The sequence below is a fragment of the Porites lutea genome, chromosome 1 (assembly GCF_958299795.1).
Source record: "Porites lutea chromosome 1, jaPorLute2.1, whole genome shotgun sequence".
In the NCBI taxonomy this organism is placed as follows: Eukaryota; Metazoa; Cnidaria; class Anthozoa; order Scleractinia; family Poritidae; genus Porites; species Porites lutea.
Window position 1 is genome coordinate 35,380,163 of NC_133201.1, and position 12,500 is coordinate 35,392,662.

Below are 12,500 nucleotides of genomic sequence, written 5' to 3' on the forward strand. Positions count from 1 at the left end.
AACACTGGTAAGAGTTACGTGAATGATAAACAGGCAGCAACATTTAGTCATTATTTTGCTGAAACTGTGAAGGAAGATTTTGCTAATAAGCTTTGGCAGGCCAAAATGTTCTCCGTTCTGAATGATTCAGAATGATTTGATTTTCTCTGTTAAATATTAGGTCTCTTCGAAAACACAGTATTGACACAAAAAATGAAGCAAATATAATGAACAGTGACGTCATAGCTTTCACAGAAACACAACTCCTTTCCCATAATTCAGATGCTGAAATAAGAGAAAACTTACACCCACCACCAGATCAAGTGTTTAGAAAGAGAGTGTAGTTCCTGAGGGATTGATGGTTTCAAATTGCTTCCAGACGAAACCTGCCAGGAGGGATCAGTACGATGGTCCTGCTATGAATGTGTCCCAACTGGAAAATGTTTTGAAGATGGGCAAGAGAAAAAAAAAGATTTCTTTGGTTCAAAAGGATACATCTCCATTTCAGCTGTTCAGCTACCTCAAAGAGCTGCTACAAGTTTATCCAAGTCACTCTTTTATGGCCCGCTGGCAACGAGAACAGCTTGACAGTTTGCTGGAAAATCTCCCTCTAGGGCATGTTGTATGTGTTCACAACTATTCAGAAGGATATGCATGTAGAAAGCAAGATGAAACTCAAAGTGAATACTTTGACGTTGCTAAAGTTTCACTGCGTGTATCCATACTTTATCGACATGCCATTGAGGCCACAGATCGTGTACAAAGTACAGAGGAAGAACCCCAAACAGTTAAAAAGCACATCTTTGTGATCTCTGATGACCCTGGGCAAGAAAATAACAGCGTCCACCGAGTTCAAGAGCTCATCAATAAGTACCTAACTGAAGACCTTGGCTGTGAAGTGAGAAAAATGCACCAGTTCACAGATGGCTGTGCAACCCAATACAAATCCCGACACTGCTTGGGTGACTTGTCCTGCTCTCTTGCTGATTATGGTTATTTGATACAGAGGAATTTCTTTGAAACATCTCATGCTAAAGGAGAGCAGGATGCAGCTGGATCACACACCAAGCAGAAAGTCAGGACAACCACCATCAAAAATGCAAAGGAAATGTATGATTACCTACTTCAGAACTTTTGCCATCCAGCAGTATCAACCTTTTCTATACGTACAAAGTCTGTTCAGCTAAAATGGTGCATTTTTTTCCATGCACCTATTTCTGGAGAGGGAGCTGTACAAAGGAACAGACCCGGACGACAGTTTAAGACTTCAAAGGGAATAAGGAAATTGCATTGTGTAAAATCTTTGACTCAGCAAGAGAAGCTGTTGTTGCCTCATGGATGATGAGCTCAACTGCCTGAATAAAGATTGGCTTGACGAATGGAAAGAAGTTTCTATACTTAGAGAAGCCACCGCAGCAACGACCAGGCAGGAATCAGAAATTCTAGTTCTAGATCATAACACGGCACTGCACATAGCAGACCTGGCTGGAAAAGATAGCACTGTTGCAATTGCAGCAATTGATGACCCCATGTATGACTTCTACTCAATGAAAGTTACTTCTGATGGTGTAGAACAACTGAGTGAGAACTTCACGGATGATTATCAGTGTCATTACTACCGAGGAAGCGAGATTTTAAAGGGACACTTCTACTTACAGGATAACATACATGACATGACTTATACTTTAGACGAAAAGAAGGTTGCAGCAGTGTTTGCAGCCACTGTGAGACACATCTGCAGTGATCTTGCAGTTAAAAAAAGAAACAAGAAGTCCATTTATAAGCTCTCGTTTATGCAGCATGAGGAAATCATCGCTTCATTGTGACATTATTATCCTAACTTTTTCGCTAAAATAGAGATTGTTCATATAAAAAACATCATATTTGCTTTAAACTTAGCTATTCCAGATTGCTTCCCTTCTAAATAGCGCTCTGTGAAGGAAAAACAACTCGATTTGAATTTTGCCACGCCCTCAGTGCATCATGGGTAAATAAAAAATGGCTTTGTGTATTGAAAAACTATATTTTTTGCAATATTTCAGTTCAAATAACCATAGTAAGCAAAATTAGGGAGAAAGAAACAATAAAACGAGCTTTCTTGAATTCCGACATTTTTTGACCTATTGTAACGCAAAATGGAGTTATGACTGTGCTACTCATCAAAACAATCTAGAACTATACCAGGTTTCATAACAGAATTAGAACATATACTATATAATGATGATATAGATGTAGTTCTTGGTGATTTTAACATTAGTTACATGAATAGTGATGACTGTAACCCACTTAAATCAATGATGAAATCTTTAAATTTTAGTAGTAAAACAACCAACTTTTATTTCCTCTGGCACCGAATTGGATCATATTTACCTCAAATCTTCCAGATTCAATATACTTGAAAATAAAGTGATCATGTGTACTATTCTGACCATGATGCAAATAAAATTAGTATCCAAAAGATATAGCTATATCATATGAAACACTTTACTTACAATAACATCATTTTACTTATAATAACATCATAAACATCAAGATACTGTCTATACTAGGATCAATAACAATTATTCATAATAAACTATACAAAGCAAAACCCCATCAATGATTTTCTTAGAAAAATAAAACAGAAATTCTAAACATTTACACAAAATTTTAAAAAGCATAGCAGAAATTCAAATATAAACAACAAGGGCTGGTATGACAGCCACTGGCGGACAACAGAAGACCTTGATGACAGTACTTCATCAAAAAAAAAAAGGTTTGTAGCCAATTTCATTTATTATACCCTTTGAACACCAATAATACATTAAACAAAGACTTAATAAAATAACACCATAAAATAACAACACAATATATTTCAGGAAGGAAAATAACAAATGTACCTGCCCAGCACATTACACAGTATAATCCAAACAGAACAGCCACTTCACAAATATTCAAAATTGAAAGGTAGGAATCTACTTCTTTTAATATTAAGTATATGTAATTATCAAAACTCATGAGTACAAATAAGTTTATTATATAGTTATCACTGAGAAACAAGGTTTCTCTAGCAATATTCACATTTAGTGAAGATATCACGCAAATGTATATTTAACAAATCTCTTTGAATTTTATTGATAGTCATAGCGCAATATTTTTTTAGTTTTTGTCTAAAATTTTCAAAACATCGACCTGTTATTGGAGAAACAAATTTTACCTTGTCTTGCCCAATTTAGATATCATACTCTTTACTCTTTCACTGTGCTTAGTCTTATTTTTCCATACCAAAACTTATATGACCATTTCAGTAATTAACAAACGTTAATCTAAACATGTCTCTTATTGCAGAAAAGAGTGAATCATCCAAAAATAACAGCCTAATAAAAAATCATGTCAGAGTCTGTTCACAAGCCACAAGTCACAACTACGCCCATAACCACAAAAACGGATCGAAAATCAAGAATTCTGGACCAATCAAAATCAGCAATTACGTAAAACTGACCAATAAAAACACAGATGTAATGAACTAATAACAGATCACCTTGTCGGCACAGAACAACCCACAAAGTTCCCTCACGGGTAAAAGCACAGTATCAACCAATCAGCTTGAAACGTATCTTGATCCTAAAAGGTGAGAAATATACTAAGCTCCTGCGTATAAATAGCCTAGATCACATACGACAGCTCACAGCCGTAACAACTCTGATACTTGAAAGCTGTAAAATGTCGTCCCCTCTCAACAAGACAAGCAGTAAGCGTAAAAATGAAGAGACACTCATAGGATACGCACGCACATGTATCAGAAGTGAAAAGAAACCGAAGTAACACCACGGATTATGTAACCATGAGAATCCAGACGTTGCCAGTAAAAACATCCCAAGCATTACTGTACTCTTCTCAGAAACGCAAGATCTTCGTTCACAGCCAACAAACAGACGCCAATCAAAATTAAAGACTTCGCAAGAACAAGCAACAATAAAATAGTAATCAATGACATGACATACGTAGGTCAACCTACATCTGGCGAGTACTCATTTCAGTATGCTGACGTGCCAGAGGAAAAGCAAATCGCTACGAACATAATCAACATACTAAATGAAGGCAAAGAGTGGGACAGAGTTTCCTTAAAAGCGAAAGTAATCCAAAAAGCAGCAGCCATCCAAGTCGGATCGAAGAAGTTTAAGCTGGCCGTCGCCACCGTGGCCGACTTGACTGCTTCGATCCCTTTAGATATATGGGAAGAACATATTCAACGCATTGGAATCGGACAAGTCTACCTCATGGAACCTATGCAAGTAAGGCTATGGTCCAACAAAAAGAAACTGGCAACCCAAAAGAAGACCAAGAACTAAACGATGTAGAAATACAAACACAAGAAACCACGGAACTACAAGAAACTATCATGGTAAAACGCTTCAAGAGAATTCAAAAGTTCGACAAGTTCAGCAAATGCCCGGACTGTAGTAGACGCCGTTGTGGGACGTGCCAAGACACTGTTAAATGTGAACAGTGCAGAATCATGCGAAGCGACAAATGTTCAACGGGGATAACCGTATTATTTTATTGTCATGGATGATCAAGACAACAAACTGTCTGTAAAGATAGGTGACCAAGTCCTTGGCCAACTCATTGACAACATCTTGAATCAAAACAAACAAACTTTAGCACAAAAGTTGCTTTTTGCTGAAAATGTTTCTATCACTTACAACAAAGACCCTTTCATTGTTTCTAAAATCAACCAGACATTTCCTTGGCTTTTTGATATTGAGCTTTCTATATGAACGATGAGGACAAGTTCGAAATCGAATATTTCATGTAAACGAACAATTATTTGTAAAAAAGTTTGATAATGTTATAAGGAAATAACGAGAATACATACTTCAACCATTGTAAGTACAATGTTTAAATAATAATAACTTAAGAAAATTGTAATATTATATAAGTTGATTGAGACAATAACTATTAAAATTACTTACATCTACGCAGGTGTTCAAACTTTTGGCTGGCAAAACCTCTAAATTTTGCAGAATTGTTTTAGAAATTATTAGCGAAAATGTAAATATGCAGAAGTTTTCTTAGTTTTCGCCTATAGTTTTTATCTCAGTTGATTTAAAACTTTACAAGTTGTTATATGACCATACCACGCGTTACCTTATTATGCTTTACTACATGTTAGCTCTTTTGTATTCTATTGTAAATACATGACTATTATAATTGATTGCACTTTAACAATTACGCTTTGTTTCAAGGGTTTTTGCAAACCACTCTAACACTGGATGACATTTTTTACAGTGCAAGACAACAATCCATGACCACAAAGATCTATTTCAAAAATGTCTTATGTCTGTTATCATTTCAAATTCACAATGTTTTCGCAAACAATAGATAAATGTGATTAATAAATCTCAACGATAAACCTGACGATAAGGTACTTTAGAAAATGTGAAATTGTGATAATTCTGTAACAAAGTTCTTTGCAAACTTTGTCATTACCATTCAAACCAAAACTGTCAGTGATTTTTGCTTTTTCACTCAAACTTAAAAACAAATAAAAACCCTATACAGATCACACTTATTGACATCACAGTGTAAAAACACTACTATAACACAGACCGTTAGCTGTGATAACACTGAACAAACTTACAACAACATCCTCCTTTCTCATGCATTTTGTTGCTTTTCTTCTGCATGAGTTAATTCAAGCTAAGTATTAGCCTCCACAGAGGAGGGGGGAGGGGTGCGAGAGGTAAACTATATCTATGCAATCCCGTGTCCCACTGGGCCCCCGTGAGTTCCACGTAGTGGTTCTAGTTTAATTAGTTGATTAATTTCACTACATTTATTTGATCACACTTTATAGTCGTTATTTGCAGCCTAAAAATTTGTATGTCGAGACAGTGTATCTTGTCATGTAATATATCTAATATTTATTTTATTTAGTTACTTAGTTATTTTCATATCGGTTGTAATAATTATGCAATAAGCATTACCGATTACTGTACCAGAAACAGGAAATAATTAAACAAGAGAGACCAATGCTGACAAACCTTCACTACGAGCCTCTGGTTAAACTGGTAACTGAGCCACTGAAGTCCCCATGCTTTCACCACTACTATTACCACTTAAAAAGGACAACTATGTCAAACTCATCAAATACAGGACACAATAACGCTCAAAGATCTTCATTATGAACCTCACGTTAAACTGGTCACTCAGCCACTGAATTTCCATGCTTTCACCACACTTATTACCACTTAAAAAGGAGAAATATGACATGCAAATCAAATACGGGATGCAGTAATGAAAAAAGACCTCAATTAAGAACCTCTGGTTAAACTAGTAACTCAGCCACTGAAGTCCGAATGCTTTCACTATTACTATCACCACTTAAAAAGGACAAATATGCCATACTATTCACAATACTCAAAATCAAAGTGCAAAGCCAAACCATTAAAATAACAAGCCTCATGCACAAGGGTATGCAGGTGCACAGGGCCCTGAATCCCAAGGGGCAATAATAAATGTTGTTGAACACTCCCTCTCCGCTCAGTCTCTGATCAGCGCCAAGGACGAAGGTGGAACTTCCAACTTTTCCCCACGAATTTTCAGCAAAGAACACTTCAGATAAAGAATGCCTCAACCGAATTATGAATGAAATATACTTTTTTCCCTTTTCGAGTTTTCTCCTCACAATAATCCTGTTATTCATACCGATATTCGATAAACCAATGGCACATTTTACCTTATATCAAATTTATCAGTTTTGTTTTCAGCCATTAATTTTCTAGCGTTTTGTTTTACAAGCACTGTTTCTTTAAAAGTAAACAGTTAAGGAGACCAGTCATAATTAAGTTGGAGGGGGGGTGGAGGAGAAATTGGGGGGCCTTCACTTTTTTTTGGATGGAATATGACCTTGGGGGGGTCTTCAAGTTTTTTTTAAGTAGCATCCCTACTGAGCAGCATGATGCTTGAGTATTAAAGGACCTGATTTTGATTCGGTTTTACACAAAGTCCTATATTGTGTAATACTAAAACAATTTAATCAGCATTTTGACAAGAAGATTTAATGCTCAAATAGTAGGTGCATCAACACAACATCTATTATTGTGTAACACTGAAACAATTTCATTGGCATTTTAACAAATGATTACATGCATAAAGTCATGTTATGCAATCTCACTATCTGAACGATTATTTGTAGATTAGGTTGATGTGGACTCACTGTCTGTGTCACTGTCAAGTTTTTGGCTATTAGAGCATGTACTGCTCATAAAAAAGCAGTAAGCTTTGGCTGATTATCTTCTTTCTTCCTTGAAGCGCTCCTGTCAGCCTCTAACCTGTCGATGGCTTGTCTTAAGAGAAATGATGATGGTAGCCACAGAGATCCTGACGACTGGCAGCCAAGGGCTCAGTTGAAACGCTTATTTAATTCATCAGAAATAACCCTCAATGATACAGATGCCATTAAAAAATATGCAACAAAGTTCACTGTTGATGAAAAATACGTGTGCTCATATCTGGAGCACCTGGCAACACTGAGACTCAAAGAATCCATCAGGTTGACTCAGAGGCAAACCGACAAAAACAAACAAGACCTAAAAACATACAATGAGTATGACTGGCTAGACATGTCTCTAAAAGGAACACTGCAACAACTAACTGTCAAAGAACTTGAGAAATATCTAACTGCCCATGGACTTGGCAAGTATGGTAAAAAAAGTGACAAAATGAAAACCATCAGCTACCATGTACTGCGAAATAATGAGCTTAATTCTATATAAGATAAACAGTTGGAAATGGCAGACTCCATGTCCTATGCTGACCAGCAAGATGACGAATCACTCTCAGATGACGATTATGTAGTTGGCACATTCGGAAGTGACAGTGAGTAAGAACGGTAAAGTAAAGAAAATGTTATTTGTTATTACCATTTGGGTATTATGTAAGAAAGGGGGGCCCTTAAATCTTTTAACATGATTGAAGGGGGTACCTAAAAAAATGGGTGCTATTGAGTAGGGGTCTGGAAATAATTTGGGATAAAAAACAATTTCTCCTCCTGGTTTTATTACAATCTTTATTACAATAAATGGCTTTACCTTAATGGTAAACTGAGAAATCTTTAGAATCAGTAATTCAAAAAAGTTCTTAACGAGAACGTTTAAGGTTCACAATACCTGTTAATAATTAAATACTTTCACGAGAGAAACATTTTTAGTTTCTTTATTTGTCAGTATTTTGGTGAAGAGAAAAGTTACACACTTAAACAAACATTTAAGATATTCAACCTATTCCTTTCATTGTGTCTTCCGTGTTTTTGTAGCCCTGGGGTTCCCCTGGGTTTTTTCCATCATCTAGCCTCTATCAGCCATTTATAACTACAGGGCTCGAAATTGCAACTCACTGGTCGCCAATGCAACAAAAAATTAAGCGTTGGCGACTAGAGTTTGAGAGCTAGTCGACAGTGGGTGACTCACCTTCACCTTTTTCCCTCACCCTTTTAACCTCAAAGGGAAATCAACCATAGTTTTGGATAAAAAGTACAATTTATCCGAACAGAAATAACAAAACAAACCCACGACTCTTCTTGCTCTTCGATCGCTATGTTTGATTCAGCAGCTGGTATTGCGGGCACACTAAACAACACGTGCAATCACTGAAACGTGAAGTTCACAAGAGGTCTGATCCCTGGTCAGATCATGAATATTTCATTGAATTCTAGGAGAAAGGATGCTTTAAATTCATTGCATACTTTACTAAATGCAAACAATGTAGAATCGTGCAAGAAATTGATCGATGATTTGAGCTTGTTGTAGGCCATTCAGGGGGAATGGCAAAGGGTGACCTTGGAACCAGCCTGATACCAGACATAGATCGCAAACCAGCAGGTCATCCTGTGGCGTTAAAATCCACTGCAAACGGAGATTGTTTGTATAATTCCACTTTGCTTTTTCTTTGTGGTGATGAAACACGAAGTAACTGGCTGCGTCTTCTAGTTGCAGAAGAACTGTACCCCAATGCTGACAATCAAAACAATCAATTGCATTCAATTTAGAAGTTTATTTACTTCTAACTACTTTTGAAGGTATTTTGGATACTGTCAAGGAGTCAATTGAGGGTGTTGGCATTCTTGAATGGAAGGATAAACTGGTCGGCATTGGTGTGGAGGGTGCTTCAGTGAACCCGGGGAAGAAAGGAGGTGTTGCAGCGTTGTTGTGACTAGACATTCCATATCTCATCGACTTCCACTGCCTCCCACATTGGCTGGAACTGGCCCTAATTGAAATGCAAAGAACTTGCCGTCAAGTGGAGATCATTTACAAGGTGCTGCAGATGATATGGAAGACCTACCATTATGGCCCCAAAAGTACACGTGAGATACAAGCCATTGGCAACAAATTGGGGGTGAGTGTACTGAAGCCAACACAGGTGAGCGGAACAAGGTGGCTCCCTCACATCAGCCGAGCACTCAAAGTTTTGATAACACCAAATTCAGATGGTTCTGGCCAATATGCTGCGGTGCTGTGCCATATGGACCAACTAAGTGCAACATCAAAAAATGCAGACATAAAGGGGCGAGCAAAGTTTGTAAGTGAGAAGATGAGAAGCATCAGGTTTTCTGCATTCTGTCATTTCCTGGCGGACATGTTTGCAATAATTTCGAAGTTATGTCTGAAGATGCAAAGAAATGATTTAATTCTTCCTGTAGCAGTGTCGCTCCTCCATGAAACAATAGCCAACGTTCATGCCTTCAAACTCTGGTCCGTCCCAAATGGACATTTGAAATGGTTCATGAATATGCTTGAGGAGTCCGGGGTTCACGATGAGGTTTAGTTTCAAGGCCACACATTGCAAGGGTCTCTGGATGGGACACCCAAGAGAGGAAACACCCAAACTGATAGTTTCAAGGCTTCAGTGATTGAGGCAATTGAGCTATGCCAAAGTGGTCTAAAAGAGAGGTTTGGCTCTATGCTCTGTTCAGTGACAGACACTCAAGCCTTGGCGTGTAGTACCACCAGTGAAGTGGTTAAAGATATGCTCGTTTTTAACGTAGATGCATGGCCATGTGGCACGCAAGATCTCGTTGACTTTGGTAATAACATGATTGATCACCTGACCAGCTGGTTTAAACCCACACTACAGAAGGCTGGCTGTGATGTTGATTCAATTTCTGAAGAGTGGTTTTCACTCAAGGTCATCGTCAACACCACTTTCCTTGACAAGGATTACACAAGCTTGTGGGAGACCATGCTTACCAAGCTGCCGTACAAAGACGACTTCAAACATCTTATTCATCTTGTAGAAATCATGCTGGTTCAGCCAATTTCAGCCGCCCAATGTGAGCGTGCCATCTCCACTCAGAAAAGGGTCAAGAATAGCCTAGGTGTTGCCCTTGGATCCTCCACACTTGAAGATTTGATCCGAATTACAGCAGAAGGCCCATCGGTTGAGGAATTTCATCCAGCATCTGTGGTCGACAAGTGGCTTTTAAGGAACAGGGAAGCAGAAGAAAGGCAGCAGCGACGCAGTTTCAGAATGACACGAAGTTTCACAAATGAAGTTCAATCATTATCTGAAGATGCTAAGGAACATCACATTTGCTGTAATTATATCTTATTAAACTTAGGACTATGATGAAGACTGCATGTGTACATGATCATCAGGAAAATGAAGAAAAAAACATCAGTGAAAAAAATGGCGACTAAAAGTTAAGATCTGGCAACCAAAATTTTTGGATTAGTCGCCAATTGGCGAAAAATGTTTATTTCAAGCCCTGAACTACATTACCTAAAGTTCCCATAAACCACCTACCCTCCACCCTTTAATTTTCAGTTCCTCGTCTTCAAATACTTAACCCTAATCTACTTTGAGGTTGATATGGCCGCATTACAGTTTACCAGTCCCTCATTGCTAATACTTATCCTGACATCTAAGTAAAAATTTTGGCTTTTCACCTAAATTTATTTAATTTTGTCCTATCGTAGTTTTCCTTTTTAAAATTTCAGTTGCTCTTCATAAATGTTGCCTCAATATAACAATGCCTTGCCTTAACTGCTTCACTCAATCAACAGCAAATTCAAAGTTAACAGACAAAAAACTGGGCACTAGCCTGAGATAACTCCTTGACGCACCCCACATCTCCCGTCTTTTTGCTTCACTCATCCCAACAAGAATTCAAGTCTAAACAAGGGGACAACAATGCTTCCATTGGAGAACCAAATTCAGGTAATCCTCTACCAGATTCTCCATATTTCTTCTTTGAAGACCCAACTTTCACTGCTAGCATGGCTAAAGCCCTCATACCGTCAATTATCAAGGGTGTTAAGCACTCATTCCACCCATCAGATCAACCGTATGGTGAGCGCATGATTTACGAACAGACTACCGGTAACTCCCTCGACAAGGTCCCGGTATCGAGGGGGGGGCAATAAACAATAACTGGAGCACACATTTCAGAGGTCAACCTTACAAACTATCCAGACTATTTGGGGGAAGAGGCAGAGCAACATCAACCTCAACCCAGTCGCTCCCCTAAGTCGAGTAAAGGAGCAGTCACTCTTAGTTCCAGGAATGCCCATAAATCTTCCCTCGTTTCCAATGGTTTCAAAACAGTTCATAGGATGAAGAATTGCTCTTTTTTATCAGTTTTGGCAGGAAATGACAAGTGACCCCTGGGTATTAGAAACTCTCTTACGTTACAGAATAGAGTTTGTAGGTTTTCTATGTCAGGAGTACCTGCCTTCACTATACATGACTGCCGAAGAGCTAGAGCTCATAGACCAAGAAATTTTTACCATTCAACAGAAACAAGCCATCCACAAGGTTTTCCATCTGGGCAATCCAGATTAGTTCTTAAGCACTTTGTTTATGGTCCCCAAAAGAGTGGGGGCCACAGACCAGTGGTGAACCTCAAGGGTCTAAACCACTTTGTAGAGTACAAACATTTCAAAATGGAAGGTGTACCAATGCTCAAAAATCTGCTAAAACCAAAGGATTTCTTGACCAAAATAGACCTAAAAGATGCCTACCTCACTGTTCCAATTTGGAACCAACACCAGAAATTCCTCCAGTTTATATGGCGGGACAATGTGAGAGTTTGCATCATTAAACAACAGCCATAATAACTTCCACAGAAATTACATGACCAGGATATTTCCAAAAATACACATTTTTTTGGATGAACCAAATTGCCAATTTAATCCGAGGAGTGCCACACAAACCATGTGGCACATGTTAATTAATTGATCTTTACATCCCATGGGATGTACACCATGAATTATTTTGAGTCTCTTGGGATTTTTATGGGTTACAATTTGGTATTTCAGAGCAAGAATGATGCTAATCCATAACAGGAAAAAAAACACTTGTTAAGCATCATGGACACAGAATGCAGAGGTAACAGAATCACCAACTTCTCAAAAAGGCCATCTGGAAAGAAGCGTTTTGTAATGAATACAAGAATAGCAGTTGCAATGACTCAGAATACAGAATACGTCCCAAAAAGGACACAGACGATGTAAATGAAGATGAAGATGTAGATACGA

General features: G+C 38.1%; 2 pseudogenes; both read left to right on the forward strand.

Moving 5' to 3' along the window:
* LOC140928793 (uncharacterized) overlaps positions 1-1,805 on the forward strand; it is a 1,928-nt pseudogene extending 123 nt beyond the window's left edge.
* A 7,185-nt stretch (positions 1,806-8,990) lies between these two features.
* Positions 8,991-10,765, forward strand: LOC140937725 (uncharacterized; annotated as a pseudogene).
* The last annotated feature ends 1,735 nt before the right edge of the window (positions 10,766-12,500 follow it).